A 22,283-nucleotide genomic window follows, 5' to 3' on the forward strand; every position below is an offset into this window, starting at 1 on the left:
GCCTTACCAATTCGGCTATCTGGGCGACTGTGTTCTCCTTCACTTTCTGGGCTATTTATATTTACTAGAAGTGTATCTGACGCTTGAGGGTGGTAGCCAGCGCCACTCTGACTACACGGGGAGAAGGCGACCTTCTTTTCAACCCCCAGGGCGGAACTCGAACGTCTACAGCCTGTCATGAGTGGGTTACTGGCGGGAAGCCCTCTTATGCTACCTAGGCATCAAGGCTGCCAGAACCGAGACCCTCGCTAGGCTTTCGCAGAATAATATAGTAAGGAAATGAGGGGCTCGTTGAGGAAATACAGAAAGATAGGTCAGCAGTCTACAACGCCAAAGGAGGCCTAGGGGTGTGGTTAGGCTCTTTTCTTTTTCACTACGGTTAATTAAGTAAACATTTTTTTAATTATACAGAAGAAAGAAAGAAAGAAAAACACGCGCCCAGAGTGGGGACCGAACCCACGCCTTTCGATTACATGTCGAATGCCTTACCAATTCGGCTATCTGGGCGACTGTGTTCTCCTTCACTTTCTGGGCTATTTATATTTACTAGAAGTGTATCTGACGCTTGAGGGTGGTAGCCAGCGCCCCTCTGACTACATGGGGAGAAGGCGACCTTCTTTTCAACCCCCAGGGCGTGACTCGAATGTCTACAGCCTGTCATGAGTGGGTTACTGGCGGGTAGCCCTCTTATGCTACCTAGGCATCAAGGCTGCCAGAACCGAGACCCTCGCTAGGCTTTCGCAGAATAATATAATAAGGAAATGAGGGGCTCGTTGAGGAAATACAGAAAGATAGGTCAGCAGTCTACAACGCCAAAGGGGGCATAGGGGTGTGGTTAGGCTCTTTTCTTTTTCACTACGGTTAATTAGGTAAACATTTTTTTTAATTATACAGAAGAAAGAAAGAAAGAAAAACAGGCGCCCAGAGTGGGGACCGAACCCACGCCTTTCGATTACATGTCGAATGCCTTACCAATTCGGCTATCTGGGCGACTGTGTTCTCCTTCACTTTCTGGGCTATTTATATTTCCTAGAAGTGTATCTGACGCTTGAGGGTGGTAGCCAGCGCCACTCTGACTACACGGGGAGGAGGCGACCTTCTTTTTAACCCCCAGGGCGGAACTCGAACGTCTACAGCCTGTCATGAGTGGGTTACTGGCGGGAAGCCCTCTTATGCTACCTAGGCATCAAGGCTGCCAGAACCAAGACCCTCGCTAGGCTTTCGCAGAATAATATAGTAAGGAAATGAGGGGCTCGTTGAGGAAATACAGAAAGATAGGTCAGCAGTCTACAACGCCAAAGGAGGCACAGGGGTGTGGTTAGGCTCTTTTCTTTTTCACTACGGTTAATTAAGTAAACATTTTTTTAATTATACAGAAGAAAGAAAGAAAGAAAAACACGCGCCCAGAGTGGGGACCGAACCCACGCCTTTCGATTACATGTCGAATGCCTTACCAATTCGGCTATCTGGGCGACTGTGTTCTCCTTCACTTTCTGGGCTATTTATATTTACAAGAAGTGTAACTGACGCTTGAGGGTGGTAGCCAGCGCCACTCTGACTACACGGGGAGAAGGCGAACTTCTTTTCAACCCCCAGGGCGTGACTTGAACGTCTACAGCCTGTCATGAGTGGGTTAGTGGCGGGAAGCCCTCTTATGCTACCTAGGCATCAAGGCTACCAGAACCGAGACCCTCGCTAGGCTTTCGCAGAATAATATAATAAGGAAATGAGGGGCTCGTTGAGGAAATACAGAAAGATAGGTCAGCAGTCTACAACGCCAAAGGGGGCATAGGGGTGTGGTTAGGCTCTTTTCTTTTTCACTACGGTTAATTAAGTAAACATTTTTTTTAATTATACAGAAGAAAGAAAGAAAGAAAAACACGCGCCCAGAGTGGGGAACGAACCCACGCCTTTCGATTACATGTCGAATGCCTTACAAACTCGGCTATCTGGGCGCCTGTGTTCTCCTTCACTTTCTGGGCTATTTATATTTACTAGAAGTGTATCTGACGCTTGAGGGTGGTAGCCAGTGCCACTCTGACTACACGGGGAGAAGGCGACCTTCTTTTCAACCCCCAGGGCGTGACTCGAACATCTACAGCCTGTCATGAGTGGGTTACTGGCGGGAAGCCCTCTTATGCTACCTAGGCATCAAGGCTGCCAGAACCGAGACCCTCGCTAGGCTTTCGCAGAATAATATAATAAGGAAATGAGGGGCTCGTTGAGGAAATACAGAAAGATAGGTCAGCAGTCTACAACGCCAAAGGAGGCATAGGGGTGTGGTTAGACTCTTTTCTTTTTCACTGCGGATAATTAAGTAAACATTTTTTTAATTATACAGAAGAAAGACAGAAAGAAAAACACGCGCCCAGAGTGGGGACCGAACCCACGCCTTTCGATTACATGTCGAATGCCTTACCAATTCGGCTATCTGGGCGACTGTGTTCTCCTTCACTTTCTGGGCTATTTATATTTACTAGAAGTGTATCTGACGCTTGAGGGTGGTAGCCAGCGCCCCTCTGACTACACGAGGAGAAGGCACCCTTCTTTTCAACCCCCAGGGCGTGACTCGAATGTCTACAGCCTGTCATGAGTGGGTTACTGGCGGGAAGCCCTCTTATGCTACTAGGCATCAAGGCTGCCAGAACCGAGACCCTCGCTAGGCTTTCGCAGAATAATATAATAAGGAAATGAGGGGCTCGTTGAGGAAATACTGAAAGATAGGTCCGCAGTCTACAACGCCAAAGGGGGCATAGGGGTGTGGTTAGGCTCTTTTCTTTTTCACTATGATTAATTAAGTAAACATTTTTTTAATTATACAGAAGAAAGAAAGAATGAAAAACACGCGCCCAGAGTGGGGACCGAACCCACGCCTTTCGATTACATGTCGAATGCCTTACCAATTCGGCTATCTGGGCGACTGTGTTCTCCTTCACTTTCTGGGCTATTTACATTTACTAGAAGTGTATCTGACGCTTGAGGGTGGTAGCCAGCGCCACTCTGACTACACGGGGAGAAGGCGACCTTTTTTTCAACCCCCAGGGCGTGACTCGAACGTCTACAGCCTGTCATGAGTGGGTTACTGGCGGGAAGCCCTCTTATGCTACCTAGGCATAAAGGCTGCCAGAACCGAGACCCTCGCTAGGCTTTCGCAGAATAATATAGTAAGGAAATGAGGGGCTCGTTGAGGAAATACAGAAAGATAGGTCAGCAGTCTACAACGCCAAAGGAGGCATAGGGGTGTGGTTAGGCTCTTTTCTTTTTCACTACGGTTAATTAAGTAAACATTTTTTTAATTATACAGAAGAAAGAAAGAAAGAAAAACACGCGCCCAGAGTGGGGACCGAACCCACGCCTTTCGATTACATGTCGAATGCCTTACCAATTCGGCTATCTGGGCGACTGTGTTCTCCTTCACTTTCTGGGCTATTTATATTTACTAGAAGTGTATCTGACGCTTGAGGGTGGTAGCCAGCGCCACTCTGACTACACGATAGAAGGCGACCTTCTTTTCAACCCCGAGGGCGTGACTCGAACGTCTACAGCCTGTCATGAGTGGGTTACTGGCGGGAAGCCCTCGTATGCTACCTAGGCATCAAGGCTGCCAGAACCGAGACCCTCGCTAGGCTTTCGCAGAATAATATAGTAAGGAAATGAGGGGCTCGTTGAGGAAATACAGAAAGATAGGTCAGCAGTCTACAACGCCAAAGGAGGCATAGGGGTGTGGTTAGGCTCTTTTCTTGTTCACTACGGTTAATTAAGTAAACATTTTTTAATTATACAGAATAAAGAAAGAAAGAAAAACACGCGCCCAGAGTGGGGACCGAACCCACGCCTTTCGATTACATGTCGAATGCCTTACCAATTCGGCTATCTGGGCGACTGTGTTCTCCTTCACTTTCTGGGCTATTTATACTTACTAGAAGTGTATCTGACACTTTAGGGGTGTAGCCAGCGCCACTCTGACTACACGGGGAGAAGGCAACCTTCTTTTCAACCCCCAGGGCGTGACTCGAACGTCTACAGCCTGTCATGAGTGGGTTACTGGCGGGAAGCCCTCTTATGCTATCTAGGCATCAAGGCTGCCAGAACCGAGACCCTCGCTAGGCTTTCGCAGAATAATATAGTAAGGAAATGAGGGGCTCGTTGAGGAAATACAGAAAGCTAGGTCAGCAGTCTACAACGCCAAACGAGGCATAGGGGTGTGGTTAGGCTCTTTTCTTTTTCACTACGGTTAATTAAGTAAACATTTTTTTAATTATACAGAAGAAAGAAAGAAAGAAAAACACGCGCCCAGAGTGGGGACCGAACCCACGCCTTTCGATTACATGTCGAATGCCTTACCAATTCGGCTATCTGGGCGACTGTGTTCTCCTTCACTTTGTGGGCTATTTATATTTACTAGAAATGTATCTGACGCTTGAGGGTGGTAGCCAGCGCCACTCTGACTACACGGGGAGAAGGCGACCTTCTTTTCAACCCCCAGGGCGTGACTCGAATGTCTACAGCCTGTCATGAGTGGGTTACTGGCGGGAAGCCCTCTTATGCTACCTAGGCGTCAAGTCTGCCAGAACCGAGACCCTCGCTAGGCTTTCGCAGAATAATATAATAAGGAAATGAGGGGCTCGTTGAGGAAATACAGAAAGATAGGTCAGCAGTCTACAACGCCAAAGGGGGCATAGGGGTGTGGTTAGGCTCTTTTCTTTTTCACTACGGTTAATTAAGTAAACATTTTTTTTAATTATACAGAAGAAAGAAAGAAAGAAAAACACGCGCCCAGAGTGGGGACCGAACCCACGCCTTTCGATTACATCTTACCAATTCGGCTATCTGGGCGACTGTGTTCTCCTTCACTTTCTGGGCTATTTATATTTACTAGAAGTGTATCTGACGCTTGAGGGTGGTAGCCAGCGCCACTCTGACTACACGGGGAGAAGGCGACCTTCTTTTCAACCCCCAGGGCAGAACTCGAACGTCTACAGCCTGTCATGAGTGGGTTACTGGCGGGAAGCCCTCTTATGCTACCTAGGCATCAAGGCTGCCAGAACCGAGACCCTCGCTAGGCTTTCGCAGAATAATATAGTAAGGAAATGAGGGGCTCTTTGAGGAAATACAAAAAGATAGGTCAGCAGTCTACAACGCCAAAGGAGGCATAGGGGTGTGGTTAGGCTCTTTTCTTTTTCACTATGATTAATTAAGTAAACATTTTTTTAATTATACAGAAGAAAGAAAGAATGAAAAACACGCGCCCAGAGTGGGGACCGAACCCACGCCTTTCGATTACATGTCGAATGCCTTACCAATTCGGCTATCTGGGCGACTGTGTTCTCCTTCACTTTCTGGGCTATTTACATTTACTAGAAGTGTATCTGACGCTTGAGGGTGGTAGCCAGCGCCACTCTGACTACACGGGGAGAAGGCGACCTTCTTTTCAACCCCCAGGGCGTGACTCGAACGTCTACAGCCTGTCATGAGTGGGTTACTGGCGGGAAGCCCTCTTATGCTACCTAGGCATAAAGGCTGCCAGAACCGAGACCCTCGCTAGGCTTTCGCAGAATAATATAGTAAGGAAATGAGGGGCTCGTTGAGGAAATACAGAAAGATAGGTCAGCAGTCTACAACGCCAAAGGAGGCATAGGGGTGTGGTTAGGCTCTTTTCTTTTTCACTACGGTTAATTAAGTAAACATTTTTTTAATTATACAGAAGAAAGAAAGAAAGAAAAACACGCGCCCAGAGTGGGGACCGAACCCACGCCTTTCGATTACATGTCGAATGCCTTACCAATTCGGCTATCTGGGCGACTGTGTTCTCCTTCACTTTCTGGGCTATTTATATTTACAAGAAGTGTATCTGACGCTTGAGGGTGGTAGCCAGCGCCACTCTGACTACACGGGGAGAAGGCGACCTTCTTTTCAACCCCCAGGGCGTGACTCGAACGTCTACAGCCTGTCATGAGTGGGTTACTGGCGGGAAGCCCTCGTATGCTACCTAGGCATCAAGGCTGCCAGAACCGAGACCCTCGCTAGGCTTTCGCAGAATAATATAGTAAGGAAATGAGGGGCTCGTTGAGGAAATACAGAAACATAGGTCAGCAGTCTACAACGCCAAAGGAGGCATAGGGGTGTGGTTAGGCTCTTTTCTTTTTCACTACGGTTAATTAAGTAAACATTTTTTTAATTATACAGAAGAAAGAAAGAAAGAAAAACACGCGCCCAGAGTGGGGACCGAACCCACGCCTTTCGATTACATGTCGAATGCCTTACCAATTCGGCTATCTGGGCGACTGTGTTCTCCTTCACTTTCTGGGCTATTTATATTTACTAGAAGTGTATCTGACGCTTGAGGGTGGTAGCCAGCGCCACTCTGACTACACGATAGAAGGCGACCTTCTTTTCAACCCCCAGGGCGTGACTCGAACGTCTACAGCCTGTCATGAGTGGGTTACTGGCGGGAAGCCCTCGTATGCTACCTAGGCATCAAGGCTGCCAGAACCGAGACCCTCGCTAGGCTTTCGCAGAATAATATAGTAAGGAAATGAGGGGCTCGTTGAGGAAATACAGAAAGATAGGTCAGCAGTCTACAACGCCAAAGGAGGCATAGGGGTGTGGTTAGGCTCTTTTCTTGTTCACTACGGTTAATTAAGTAAACATTTTTTTAATTATACAGAATAAAGAAAGAAAGAAAAACACGCGCCCAGAGTGGGGACCGAACCCACGCCTTTCGATTACATGTCGAATGCCTTACCAATTCGGCTATCTGGGCGACTGTGTTCTCCTTCACTTTCTGGGCTATTTATACTTACTAGAAGTGTATCTGACACTTTAGGGGTGTAGCCAGCGCCACTCTGACTACACGGGGAGAAGGCAACCTTCTTTTCAACCCCCAGGGCGTGACTCGAACGTCTACAGCCTGTCATGAGTGGGTTACTGGCGGGAAGCCCTCTTATGCTATCTAGGCATCAAGGCTGCCAGAACCGAGACCCTCGCTAGGCTTTCGCAGAATAATATAGTAAGGAAATGAGGGGCTCGTTGAGGAAATACAGAAAGCTAGGTCAGCAGTCTACAACGCCAAACGAGGCATAGGGGTGTGGTTAGGCTCTTTTCTTTTTCACTACGGTTAATTAAGTAAACATTTTTTTAATTATACAGAAGAAAGAAAGAAAGAAAAACACGCGCCCAGAGTGGGGACCGAACCCACGCCTTTCGATTACATGTCGAATGCCTTACCAATTCGGCTATCTGGGCGACTGTGTTCTCCTTCACTTTGTGGGCTATTTATATTTACTAGAAATGTATCTGACGCTTGAGGGTGGTAGCCAGCGCCACTCTGACTACACGGGGAGAAGGCGACCTTCTTTTCAACCCCCAGGGCGTGACTCGAATGTCTACAGCCTGTCATGAGTGGGTTACTGGCGGGAAGCCCTCTTATGCTACCTAGGCGTCAAGTCTGCCAGAACCGAGACCCTCGCTAGGCTTTCGCAGAATAATATAATAAGGAAATGAGGGGCTCGTTGAGGAAATACAGAAAGATAGGTCAGCAGTCTACAACGCCAAAGGGGGCATAGGGGTGTGGTTAGGCTCTTTTCTTTTTCACTACGGTTAATTAAGTAAACATTTTTTTTAATTATACAGAAGAAAGAAAGAAAGAAAAACACGCGCCCAGAGTGGGGACCGAACCCACGCCTTTCGATTACATCTTACCAATTCGGCTATCTGGGCGACTGTGTTCTCCTTCACTTTCTGGGCTATTTATATTTACTAGAAGTGTATCTGACGCTTGAGGGTGGTAGCCAGCGCCACTCTGACTACACGGGGAGAAGGCGACCTTCTTTTCAACCCCCAGGGCAGAACTCGAACGTCTACAGCCTGTCATGAGTGGGTTACTGGCGGGAAGCCCTCTTATGCTACCTAGGCATCAAGGCTGCCAGAACCGAGACCCTCGCTAGGCTTTCGCAGAATAATATAGTAAGGAAATGAGGGGCTCTTTGAGGAAATACAAAAAGATAGGTCAGCAGTCTACAACGCCAAAGGAGGCATAGGGGTGTGGTTAGGCTCTTTTCTTTTTCACTATGATTAATTAAGTAAACATTTTTTTAATTATACAGAAGAAAGAAAGAATGAAAAACACGCGCCCAGAGTGGGGACCGAACCCACGCCTTTCGATTACATGTCGAATGCCTTACCAATTCGGCTATCTGGGCGACTGTGTTCTCCTTCACTTTCTGGGCTATTTACATTTACTAGAAGTGTATCTGACGCTTGAGGGTGGTAGCCAGCGCCACTCTGACTACACGGGGAGAAGGCGACCTTCTTTTCAACCCCCAGGGCGTGACTCGAACGTCTACAGCCTGTCATGAGTGGGTTACTGGCGGGAAGCCCTCTTATGCTACCTAGGCATAAAGGCTGCCAGAACCGAGACCCTCGCTAGGCTTTCGCAGAATAATATAGTAAGGAAATGAGGGGCTCGTTGAGGAAATACAGAAAGATAGGTCAGCAGTCTACAACGCCAAAGGAGGCATAGGGGTGTGGTTAGGCTCTTTTCTTTTTCACTACGGTTAATTAAGTAAACATTTTTTTAATTATACAGAAGAAAGAAAGAAAGAAAAACACGCGCCCAGAGTGGGGACCGAACCCACGCCTTTCGATTACATGTCGAATGCCTTACCAATTCGGCTATCTGGGCGACTGTGTTCTCCTTCACTTTCTGGGCTATTTATATTTACAAGAAGTGTATCTGACGCTTGAGGGTGGTAGCCAGCGCCACTCTGACTACACGGGGAGAAGGCGACCTTCTTTTCAACCCCCAGGGCGTGACTCGAACGTCTACAGCCTGTCATGAGTGGGTTACTGGCGGGAAGCCCTCGTATGCTACCTAGGCATCAAGGCTGCCAGAACCGAGACCCTCGCTAGGCTTTCGCAGAATAATATAGTAAGGAAATGAGGGGCTCGTTGAGGAAATACAGAAACATAGGTCAGCAGTCTACAACGCCAAAGGAGGCATAGGGGTGTGGTTAGGCTCTTTTCTTGTTCACTACGGTTAATTAAGTAAACATTTTTTTTAATTATACAGAAGAAAGAAAGAAAAACACGCGCCCAGAGTGGGGACCGAACCCACGCCTTTCGATTACATGTCGAATGCCTTACCAATTCGGCTATCTGGGCAACTGTGTTCTCCTTTACTTTCTGGGCTATTTATATTTACTAGAAGTGTATCTGACGCTTAAGGGTGGTAGCCAGCGCCACTCTGACTACACGGGGAGAAGGAGACCTTCTTTTCAACCCCCAGGGCGGAACTCGAACGTCTACAGCCTGTCATGAGTGGGTTACTGGCGGGAAGCCCTCTTATGCTACCTAGGCATCAAGGCTGCCAGAACCAAGGCCCTCGCTAGGCTTTCGCAGAATAATATAGTAAGGAAATGAGGGGCTCGTTGAGGAAATACAGAAAGATAGGTCAGCAGTCTACAATGCCAAAGGAGGCATAGGGGTGTGGTTAGGCTCTTTTCTTTTTCACTATGATTAATTAAGTAAACATTTTTTTAATTATACAGAAGAAAGAAAGAATGAAAAACATGCGCCCAGAGTGGGGACCGAACCCACGCCTTTCGATTACATGTCGAATGCCTTACCAATTCGGCTATCTGGGCGACTGTGTTCTCCTTCACTTTCTGGGCTATATACATTTACTAGAAGTGTATCTGACGCTTGAGGGTGGTAGCCAGCGCCACTCTGACTACACGGGGAGAAGGCGACCTTCTTTTCAACCCCCAGGGCGTGACTCGAACGTCTACAGCCTGTCATGAGTGGGTTACTGGCGGGAAGCCCTCTTATGCTAACTAGGCATAAAGGCTGCCAGAACCGAGACCCTCGCTAGGCTTTCGCATAATAATATAGTAAGGAAATGAGGGGCTCGTTGAGGAAATACAGAAAGATAGGTCAGCAGTCTACAACGCCAAAGGAGGCATAGGGGTGTGGTTAGGCTCTTTTCTTTTTCACTACGGTTAATTAAGTAAACATTTTTTTAATTATACAGAAGAAAGAAAGAAAGAAAAACACGCACCCAGAGTGGGGACCGAACCCACGCCTTTCGATTACATGTCGAATGCCTTACCAATTCGGCTATCTGGGCGACTGTGTTCTCCTTCACTTTCTGGGCTATTTATATTTACTAGAAGTGTATCTGACGCTTGAGGGTGGTAGCCAGCGCCACTCTGACTACACGATAGAAGGCGACCTTCTTTTCAACCCCCAGGGCGTGACTCGAACGTCTACAGCCTGTCATGAGTGGGTTACTGGCGGGTAGCCCTATTATGCTACCTAGGCATCAAGGCTGCCAGAACCGAGACCCTCGCTAGGCTTTCGCAGAATAATATAATAAGGAAATGAGGGGCTCGTTGAGGAAATACAGAAAGATAGGTCAGCAGTCTACAACGCCAAAGGGGGCATAGGGGTGTGGTTAGGCTCTTTTCTTTTTCACTACGGTTAATTAGGTAAACATTTTTTTTAATTATACAGAAGAAAGAAAGAAAAACAGGCGCCCAGAGTGGGGACCGAACCCACGCCTTTCGATTACATGTCGAATGCCTTACCAATTCGGCTATCTGGGCGACTGTGTTCTCCTTCACTTTCTGGGCTATTTATATTTCCTAGAAGTGTATCTGACGCTTGAGGGTGGTAGCCAGCGCCACTCTGACCTCACGGGGAGGAGGCGACCTTCTTTTCAACCCCCAGGGCGGAACTCGAACGTCTACAGCCTGTCATGAGTGGGTTACTGGCGGGAAGCCCTCTTATGCTACCTAGGCATCAAGGCTGCCAGAACCGAGACCCTCGCTAGGCTTTCGCAGAATAATATAGTAAGGAAATGAGGGGCTCGTTGAGGAAATACAGAAAGATAGGTCAGCAGTCTACAACGCCAAAGGAGGCATTGGGGTGTGGTTAGGCTCTTTTCTTTTTCACTATGATTAATTAAGTAAACATTTTTTTAATTATACAGAAGAAAGAAAGAATGAAAAACACGCGCCCAGAGTGGGGACCGAACCCACGCCTTTCGATTACATGTCGAATGCCTTACCAATTCGGCTATCTGGGCGACTGTGTTCTCCTTCACTTTCTGGGCTATTTACATTTACTAGAAGTGTATCTGACGCTTGAGGGTGGTAGCCAGCGCCACTCTGACTACACGGGGAGAAGGCGACCTTCTTTTCAACCCCCAGGGCGTGACTCGAACGTCTACAGCCTGTCATGAGTGGGTTACTGGCAGGAAGCCCTCTTATGCTACCTAGGCATCAAGGCTGCCAGAACCGAGACCCTCGCTAGGCTTTCGCAGAATAATATAGTAAGGAAATGAGGGGCTCGTTGAGGAAATACAGAAAGATAGGTCAGCAGTCTACAACGCCAAAGGAGGCACAGGGGTGTGGTTAGGCTCTTTTCTTTTTCACTACGGTTAATTAAGTAAACATTTTTTTAATTATACAGAAGAAAGAAAGAAAGAAAAACACGCGCCCAGAGTGGGGACCGAACCCACGCCTTTCGATTACATGTCGAATGCCTTACCAATTCGGCTATCTGGGCGACTGTGTTCTCCTTCACTTTCTGGGCTATTTATATTTACAAGAAGTGTAACTGACGCTTGAGGGTGGTAGCCAGCGCCACTCTGACTACACGGGGAGAAGGCGAACTTCTTTTCAACCCCCAGGGCGTGACTTGAACGTCTACAGCCTGTCATGAGTGGGTTAGTGGCGGGAAGCCCTCTTATGCTACCTAGGCATCAAGGCTACCAGAACCGAGACCCTCGCTAGGCTTTCGCAGAATAATATAATAAGGAAATGAGGGGCTCGTTGAGGAAATACAGAAAGATAGGTCAGCAGTCTACAACGCCAAAGGGGGCATAGGGGTGTGGTTAGGCTCTTTTCTTTTTCACTACGGTTAATTAAGTAAACATTTTTTTTAATTATACAGAAGAAAGAAAGAAAGAAAAACACGCGCCCAGAGTGGGGAACGAACCCACGCCTTTCGATTACATGTCGAATGCCTTACAAACTCGGCTATCTGGGCGCCTGTGTTCTCCTTCACTTTCTGGGCTATTTATATTTACTAGAAGTGTATCTGACGCTTGAGGGTGGTAGCCAGTGCCACTCTGACTACACGGGGAGAAGGCGACCTTCTTTTCAACCCCCAGGGCGTGACTCGAACATCTACAGCCTGTCATGAGTGGGTTACTGGCGGGAAGCCCTCTTATGCTACCTAGGCATCAAGGCTGCCAGAACCGAGACCCTCGCTAGGCTTTCGCAGAATAATATAATAAGGAAATGAGGGGCTCGTTGAGGAAATACAGAAAGATAGGTCAGCAGTCTACAACGCCAAAGGGGGCATAGGGGTGTGGTTAGGCTCTTTTCTTTTTCACTACGGTTAATTAAGTAAACATTTTTTTTAATTATACAGAAGAAAGAAAGAAAGAAAAACACGCGCCCAGAGTGGGACCGAACCCACGCCTTTCGATTACATGTCGAATGCCTTACCAATTCGGCTATCTGGGCGACTGTGTTCTCCTTCACTTTCTGGGCTATTTATATTTACTAGAAGTGTATCTGACGCTTGAGGGTGGTAGCCAGCGCCACTCTGACTACACGATAGAAGGCGACCTTCTTTTCAACCCCCAGGGCGTGACTCGAACGTCTACAGCCTGTCATGAGTGGGTTACTGGCGGGTAGCCCTCTAATGCTACCTAGGCATCAAGGCTGCCAGAACCGAGACCCTCGCTAGGCTTTCGCAGAATAATATAATAAGGAAATGAGGGGCTCGTTGAGGAAATACAGAAAGATAGGTCAGCAGTCTACAACGCCAAAGGGGGCATAGGGGTGTGGTTAGGCTCTTTTCTTTTTCACTACGGTTAATTAGGTAAACATTTTTTTTAATTATACAGAAGAAAGAAAGAAAGAAAAAAGGGCGCCCAGAGTGGGGACCGAACCCACGCCTTTCGATTACATGTCGAATGCCTTACCAATTCGGCTATCTGGGCGACTGTGTTCTCCTTCACTTTCTGGGCTATTTATATTTCCTAGAAGTGTATCTGACGCTTGAGGGTGGTAGCCAGCGCCACTCTGACCTCACGGGGAGGAGGCGACCTTCTTTTCAACCCCCAGGGCGGAACTCGAACGTCTACAGCCTGTCATGAGTGGGTTACTGGCGGGAAGCCCTCTTATGCTACCTAGGCATCAAGGCTGCCAGAACCAAGACCCTCGCTAGGCTTTCGCAGAATAATATAGTAAGGAAATGAGGGGCTCGTTGAGGAAATACAGAAAGATAGGTCAGCAGTCTACAACGCCAAAGGAGGCATTGGGGTGTGGTTAGGCTCTTTTCTTTTTCACTATGATTAATTAAGTAAACATTTTTTTAATTATAGAGAAGAAAGAAAGAATGAAAAACACGCGCCCAGAGTGGGGACCGAACCCACGCCTTTCGATTACATGTCGAATGCCTTACCAATTCGGCTATCTGGGCGACTGTGTTCTCCTTCACTTTCTGGGCTATTTACATTTACTAGAAGTGTATCTGACGCTTGAGGGTGGTAGCCAGCGCCACTCTGACTACACGGGGAGAAGGCGACCTTCTTTTCAACCCCCAGGGCGTGACTCGAACGTCTACAGCCTGTCATGAGTGGGTTACTGGCAGGAAGCCCTCTTATGCTACCTAGGCATCAAGGCTGCCAGAACCGAGACCCTCGCTGGGCTTTCGCAGAATAATATAGTAAGGAAATGAGGGGCTCGTTGAGGAAATACAGAAAGATAGGTCAGCAGTCTACAACGCCAAAGGAGGCACAGGGGTGTGGTTAGGCTCTTTTCTTTTTCACTACGGTTAATTAAGTAAACATTTTTTTAATTATACAGAAGAAAGAAAGAAAGAAAAACACGCGCCCAGAGTGGGGACCGAACCCACGCCTTTCGATTACATGTCGAATGCCTTACCAATTCGGCTATCTGGGCGACTGTGTTCTCCTTCACTTTCTGGGCTATTTATATTTACAAGAAGTGTAACTGACGCTTGAGGGTGGTAGCCAGCGCCACTCTGACTACACGGGGAGAAGGCGAACTTCTTTTCAACCCCCAGGGCGTGACTTGAACGTCTACAGCCTGTCATGAGTGGGTTAGTGGCGGGAAGCCCTCTTATGCTACCTAGGCATCAAGGCTACCAGAACCGAGACCCTCGCTAGGCTTTCGCAGAATAATATAATAAGGAAATGAGGGGCTCGTTGAGGAAATACAGAAAGATAGGTCAGCAGTCTACAACGCCAAAGGGGGCATAGGGGTGTGGTTAGGCTCTTTTCTTTTTCACTACGGTTAATTAAGTAAACATTTTTTTTAATTATACAGAAGAAAGAAAGAAAGAAAAACACGCGCCCAGAGTGGGGAACGAACCCACGCCTTTCGATTACATGTCGAATGCCTTACAAACTCGGCTATCTGGGCGCCTGTGTTCTCCTTCACTTTCTGGGCTATTTATATTTACTAGAAGTGTATCTGACGCTTGAGGGTGGTAGCCAGTGCCACTCTGACTACACGGGGAGAAGGCGACCTTCTTTTCAACCCCCAGGGCGTGACTCGAACATCTACAGCCTGTCATGAGTGGGTTACTGGCGGGAAGCCCTCTTATGCTACCTAGGCATCAAGGCTGCCAGAACCGAGACCCTCGCTAGGCTTTCGCAGAATAATATAATAAGGAAATGAGGGGCTCGTTGAGGAAATACAGAAAGATAGGTCAGCAGTCTACAACGCCAAAGGAGGCATAGGGGTGTGGTTAGACTCTTTTCTTTTTCACTGCGGATAATTAAGTAAACATTTTTTTAATTATACAGAAGAAAGAAAGAAAGAAAAACACGCGCCCAGAGTGGGGACCGAACCCACGCCTTTCGATTACATGTCGAATGCCTTACCAATTCGGCTATCTGGGCGACTGTGTTCTCCTTCACTTTCTGGGCTATTTATATTTACTAGAAGTGTATCTGACGCTTGAGGGTGGTAGCCAGCGCCCCTCTGACTACACGAGGAGAAGGCACCCTTCTTTTCAACCCCCAGGGCGTGACTCGAATGTCTACAGCCTGTCATGAGTGGGTTACTGGCGGGAAGCCCTCTTATGCTACCTAGGCATCAAGGCTGCCAGAACCGAGACCCTCGCTAGGCTTTCGCAGAATAATATAATAAGGAAATGAGGGGCTCGTTGAGGAAATACTGAAAGATAGGTCCGCAGTCTACAACGCCAAAGGGGGCATAGGGGTGTGGTTAGGCTCTTTTCTTTTTCACTATGATTAATTAAGTAAACATTTTTTTAATTATACAGAAGAAAGAAAGAATGAAAAACACGCGCCCAGAGTGGGGACCGAACCCACGCCTTTCGATTACATGTCGAATGCCTTACCAATTCGGCTATCTGGGCGACTGTGTTCTCCTTCACTTTCTGGGCTATTTACATTTACTAGAAGTGTATCTGACGCTTGAGGGTGGTAGCCAGCGCCACTCTGACTACACGGGGAGAAGGCGACCTTCTTTTCAACCCCCAGGGCGTGACTCGAACGTCTACAGCCTGTCATGAGTGGGTTACTGGCGGGAAGCCCTCTTATGCTACCTAGGCATAAAGGCTGCCAGAACCGAGACCCTCGCTAGGCTTTCGCAGAATAATATAGTAAGGAAATGAGGGGCTCGTTGAGGAAATACAGAAAGATAGGTCAGCAGTCTACAACGCCAAACGAGGCATAGGGGTGTGGTTAGGCTCTTTTCTTTTTCACTACGGTTAATTAAGTAAACATTTTTTTAATTATACAGAAGAAAGAAAGAAAGAAAAACACGCGCCCAGAGTGGGGACCGAACCCACGCCTTTCGATTACATGTCGAATGCCTTACCAATTCGGCTATCTGGGCGACTGTGTTCTCCTTCACTTTGTGGGCTATTTATATTTACTAGAAATGTATCTGACGCTTGAGGGTGGTAGCCAGCGCCACTCTGACTACACGGGGAGAAGGCGACCTTCTTTTCAACCCCCAGGGCGTGACTCGAACATCTACAGCCTGTCATGAGTGGGTTACTGGCGGGAAGCCCTCTTATGCTACCTAGGCATCAAGGCTGCCAGAACCGAGACCCTCGCTAGGCTTTCGCAGAATAATATAATAAGGAAATGAGGGGCTCGTTGAGGAAATACAGAAAGATAGGTCAGCAGTCTACAACGCCAAAGGAGGCATAGGGGTGTGGTTAGACTCTTTTCTTTTTCACTGCGGATAATTAAGTAAACATTTTTTTAATTATACAGAAGAAAGAAAGAAAGAAAAACACGCGCCCAGAGTGGGGACCGAACCCACGCCTTTCGATTACATGTCGAATGCCTTACCAATTCGGCTATCTGGGCGACTGTGTTCTCCTTCACTTTCTGGGCTATTTATATTTACTAGAAGTGTATCTGACGCTTGAGGGTGGTAGCCAGCGCCCCTCTGACTACACGAGGAGAAGGCACCCTTCTTTTCAACCCCCAGGGCGTGACTCGAATGTCTACAGCCTGTCATGAGTGGGTTACTGGCGGGAAGCCCTCTTATGCTACCTAGGCATCAAGGCTGCCAGAACCGAGACCCTCGCTAGGCTTTCGCAGAATAATATAATAAGGAAATGAGGGGCTCGTTGAGGAAATACTGAAAGATAGGTCCGCAGTCTACAACGCCAAAGGGGGCATAGGGGTGTGGTTAGGCTCTTTTCTTTTTCACTATTATTAATTAAGTAAACATTTTTTTAATTATACAGAAGAAAGAAAGAATGAAAAACACGCGCCCAGAGTGGGGACCGAACCCACGCCTTTCGATTACATGTCGAATGCCTTACCAATTCGGCTATCTGGGCGACTGTGTTCTCCTTCACTTTCTGGGCTATTTACATTTACTAGAAGTGTATCTGACGCTTGAGGGTGGTAGCCAGCGCCACTCTGACTACACGGGGAGAAGGCGACCTTCTTTTCAACCCCCAGGGCGTGACTCGAACGTCTACAGCCTGTCATGAGTGGGTTACTGGCGGGAAGCCCTCTTATGCTACCTAGGCATAAAGGCTGCCAGAACCGAGACCCTCGCTAGGCTTTCGCAGAATAATATAGTAAGGAAATGAGGGGCTCGTTGAGGAAATACAGAAAGATAGGTCAGCAGTCTACAACGCCAAACGAGGCATAGGGGTGTGGTTAGGCTCTTTTCTTGTTCACTACGGTTAATTAAGTAAACATTTTTTTTAATTATACAGAAGAAAGAAAGAAAGAAAAACACGCGCCCAGAGTGGGGACCGAACCCACGCCTTTCGATTACATGTCGAATGCCTTACCAATTCGGCTATCTGGGCGACTGTGTTCTCCTTCACTTTCTGGGCTATTTATATTTACTAGAAGTGTATCTGACGCTTGAGGGTGGTAGCCAGCGCCACTATGACTACACGGGGAGAAGGCGACCTTCTTTTCAACCCCCAGGGCGTGACTCGAACGTCTACAGCCTGTCATGAGTGGGTTACTGGCGGGAAGCCCTCTTATGCTACCTAGGCATCAAGGCTGTTAGAACCGAGACCCTCGCTAGGCTTTCGCAGAATAATATAGTAAGGAAATGAGAGGCTCGTTGAGGAAATACAGAAAGATAAGTCAGCAGTCTACAACGCCAAAGGAGGCATAGGGGTGTGGTTAGGCTCTTTTCTTTTTCACTACGGTTAATTAAGTAAACATTTTTTTTAATTATACAGAAGAAAGAAAGAAAAAAACACGCGCCCAGAGTGGGGACCGAACCCACGCCTTTCGATTACATGTCGAATGCCTTACCAATTCGGCTACCTGGGCGACTGTGTTCTCCTTCACTTTCTGGGCTATTTATATTTACTAGAAGTGTATCTGACGCTTGAGGGTGGTAGCCAGCGCCACTCTGACTACACGGGGAGAAGGCGACCTTCTTTTCAACCCCCAGGGCGGAATTCGAACGTCTACAGCCTGTCATGAGTGGGTTACTGGCGGGAAGCCCTCTTATGCTACCTAGGCATCAAGGCTGCCAGAACCGAGACCCTCGCTAGGCTTTCGCAGAATAATATAGTAAGGAAATGAGGGGCTCGTTGAGGAAATACAGAAAGATAGGTCAGCAGTCTACAACGCCAAAGGAGGCATAGGGGTGTGGTTAGGCTCTTTTCTTTTTCACTACGGTTAATTAAGTAAACATTTTTTTAATTATACAGAAGAAAGAAAGAAAGAAAAACACGCGCCCAGAGTGGGGACCGAACCCACGCCTTTCGATTACATGTCGAATGCCTTACCCATTCGGCTATCTGGGCGACTGTGTTCTCCTTCACTTTCTGGGCTATTTATATTTACAAGAAGTGTATCTGACGCTTGAGGGTGGTAGCCAGCGCCACTCTGACTACACGGGGAGAAGGCGACCTTCTTTTCAACCCCCAGGGCGTGACTCGAACGTCTACAGCCTGTCATGAGTGGGTTACTGGCGGGAAGCCCTCTTATGCTACCTAGGCATCAAGGCTGCCAGAACCGAGACCCTCGCTAGGCTTTCGCAGAATAATATAGTAAGGAAATGAGGGGCTCGTTGAGGAAATACAGAAAGATAGGTCAGCCGTCTACAACGCCAAAGGAGGCCTAGGGGTGTGGTTAGGCTCTTTTCTTTTTCACTACGGTTAATTAAGTAAACATTTTTTTAATTATACAGAAGAAAGAAAGAAAGAAAAACACGCGCCAAGAGTGGGGACCGAACCCACGCCTTTCGATTACATGTCGAATGCCTTACCAATTCGGCTATCTGGGCGACTGTGTTCTCCTTCACTTTCTGGGCTATTTATATTTACTAGAAGTGTATCTGACACTTGAGGGGTGTAGCCAGCGCCCCTCTGACTACACGGGGAGAAGGCGACCTTCTTTTCAACCCCCAGGGCGTGACTCGAATGTCTACAGCCTGTCATGAGTGGGTTACTGGCGGGAAGCCCTCTTATGCTACCTAGGCATAAACGCTGCGAGAACCGAGACCCTCGCTAGGCTTTCGCAGAATAATATAGTAAGGAAATGAGGGGCTCGTTGAGGAAATACAGAAAGATAGGTCAGCAGTCTACAACGCCAAAGGAGGCATAGGGGTGTGGTTAGGCTCTTTTCTTTTTCACTACGGTTAATTAAGTAAACATTTTTTTAATTATACAGAAGAAAGAAAGAAAGAAAAACACGCGCCCAGAGTGGGGACCGAACCCACGCCTTTCGATTACATGTCGAATGCCTTACCAATTCGGCTATCTGGGCGACTGTGTTCTCCTTCACTTTCTGGGCTATTTATATTTACAAGAAGTGTAACTGACGCTTGAGGGTGGTAGCCAGCGCCACTCTGACTACACGGGGAGAAGGCGAACTTCTTTTCAACCCCCAGGGCGTGACTTGAACGTCTACAGCCTGTCATGAGTGGGTTACTGGCGGGAAGCCCTCTTATGCTACCTAGGCATCAAGGCTGCCAGAACCGAGACCCTCGCTAGGCTTTCGCAGAATATTATAGTAAGGAAATGAGGGGCTCGTTGAGTAAATACAGAAAGATAGGTCAGCAGTCTACAACGCCAAAGGAGGCATAGGGGTGTGGTTAGGCTCTTTTCTTTTTCACTACGGTTAATTAAGCAAACATTTTTTTTAATTATACAGAAGAAAGAAAGAAAGAAAAACACGCGCCCAGAGTGGGGAACGAACCCACGCCTTTCGATTACATGTCGAATGCCTTACAAACTCGGCTATCTGGGCGCCTGTGTTCTCCTTCACTTTCTGGGCTATTTATATTTACTAGAAGTGTATCTGACGCTTGAGGGTGGTAGCCAGCGCCACTCTGACTACACGGGGAGAAGGCGACCTTCTTTTCAACCCCCAGGGCAGAACTCGAACGTCTACAGCCTGTCATGAGTGGGTTACTGGCGGGAAGCCCTCTTATGCTACCTAGGCATCAAGGCTGCCAGAACCGAGACCCTCGCTAGGCTTTCGCAGAATAATATAGTAAGGAAATGAGGGGCTCGTTGAGGAAATACAGAAAGATAGGTCAGCAGTCTACAACGCCAAAGGAGGCATAGGGGTGTGGTTAGGCTCTTTTCTTTTTCACTACGGTTAATTAAGTAAACATTTTTTTTAATTATACAGAAGAAAGAAAGAAAGAAAAACACGCGCCCAGAGTGGGGACCGAACCCACGCCTTTCGATTACATGTCGAATGCCTTACCAATTCGGCTATCTGGGCGACTGTGTTCTCCTTCACTTTCTGGGCTATTTATATTTACTAGAAGTGTATCTGACGCTTGAGGGTGGTAGCCAGCGCCACTCTGACTACACGATAGAAGGCGACCTTCTTTTCAACCCCCAGGGCGTGACTCGAACGTCTACAGCCTGTCATGAGTGGGTTACTGGCGGGTAGCCCTCTAATGCTACCTAGGCATCAAGGCTGCCAGAACCGAGACCCTCGCTAGGCTTTCGCAGAATAATATAATAAGGAAATGAGGGGCTCGTTGAGGAAATACAGAAAGATAGGTCAGCAGTCTACAACGCCAAAGGGGGCATAGGGGTGTGGTTAGGCTCTTTTCTTTTTCACTACGGTTAATTAGGTAAACATTTTTTTTAATTATACAGAAGAAAGAAAGAAAGAAAAAAAGGGCGCCCAGAGTGGGGACCGAACCCACGCCTTTCGATTACATGTCGAATGCCTTACCAATTCGGCTATCTGGGCGACTGTGTTCTCCTTCACTTTCTGGGCTATTTATATTTCCTAGAAGTGTATCTGACGCTTGAGGGTGGTAGCCAGCGCCACTCTGACCTCACGGGGAGGAGGCGACCTTCTTTTCAACCCCCAGGGCGGAACTCGAACGTCTACAGCCTGTCATGAGTGGGTTACTGGCGGGAAGCCCTCTTATGCTACCTAGGCATCAAGGCTGCCAGAACCAAGACCCTCGCTAGGCTTTCGCAGAATAATATAGTAAGGAAATGAGGGGCTCGTTGAGGAAATACAGAAAGATAGGTCAGCAGTCTACAACGCCAAAGGAGGCATTGGGGTGTGGTTAGGCTCTTTTCTTTTTCACTATGATTAATTAAGTAAACATTTTTTTAATTATAGAGAAGAAAGAAAGAATGAAAAACACGCGCCCAGAGTGGGGACCGAACCCACGCCTTTCGATTACATGTCGAATGCCTTACCAATTCGGCTATCTGGGCGACTGTGTTCTCCTTCACTTTCTGGGCTATTTACATTTACTAGAAGTGTATCTGACGCTTGAGGGTGGTAGCCAGCGCCACTCTGACTACACGGGGAGAAGGCGACCTTCTTTTCAACCCCCAGGGCGTGACTCGAACGTCTACAGCCTGTCATGAGTGGGTTACTGGCAGGAAGCCCTCTTATGCTACCTAGGCATCAAGGCTGCCAGAACCGAGACCCTCGCTGGGCTTTCGCAGAATAATATAGTAAGGAAATGAGGGGCTCGTTGAGGAAATACAGAAAGATAGGTCAGCAGTCTACAACGCCAAAGGAGGCACAGGGGTGTGGTTAGGCTCTTTTCTTTTTCACTACGGTTAATTAAGTAAACATTTTTTTAATTATACAGAAGAAAGAAAGAAAGAAAAACACGCGCCCAGAGTGGGGACCGAACCCACGCCTTTCGATTACATGTCGAATGCCTTACCAATTCGGCTATCTGGGCGACTGTGTTCTCCTTCACTTTCTGGGCTATTTATATTTACAAGAAGTGTAACTGACGCTTGAGGGTGGTAGCCAGCGCCACTCTGACTACACGGGGAGAAGGCGAACTTCTTTTCAACCCCCAGGGCGTGACTTGAACGTCTACAGCCTGTCATGAGTGGGTTAGTGGCGGGAAGCCCTCTTATGCTACCTAGGCATCAAGGCTACCAGAACCGAGACCCTCGCTAGGCTTTCGCAGAATAATATAATAAGGAAATGAGGGGCTCGTTGAGGAAATACAGAAAGATAGGTCAGCAGTCTACAACGCCAAAGGGGGCATAGGGGTGTGGTTAGGCTCTTTTCTTTTTCACTACGGTTAATTAAGTAAACATTTTTTTTAATTATACAGAAGAAAGAAAGAAAGAAAAACACGCGCCCAGAGTGGGGAACGAACCCACGCCTTTCGATTACATGTCGAATGCCTTACAAACTCGGCTATCTGGGCGCCTGTGTTCTCCTTCACTTTCTGGGCTATTTATATTTACTAGAAGTGTATCTGACGCTTGAGGGTGGTAGCCAGTGCCACTCTGACTACACGGGGAGAAGGCGA

The sequence above is a fragment of the Haemaphysalis longicornis genome, unplaced genomic scaffold (assembly GCF_048455015.1).
Source record: "Haemaphysalis longicornis isolate Haplotype H1 unplaced genomic scaffold, Haemaphysalis longicornis Haplotype H1 scaffold_11, whole genome shotgun sequence".
NCBI lineage: Eukaryota > Metazoa > Arthropoda > Arachnida > Ixodida > Ixodidae > Haemaphysalis > Haemaphysalis longicornis.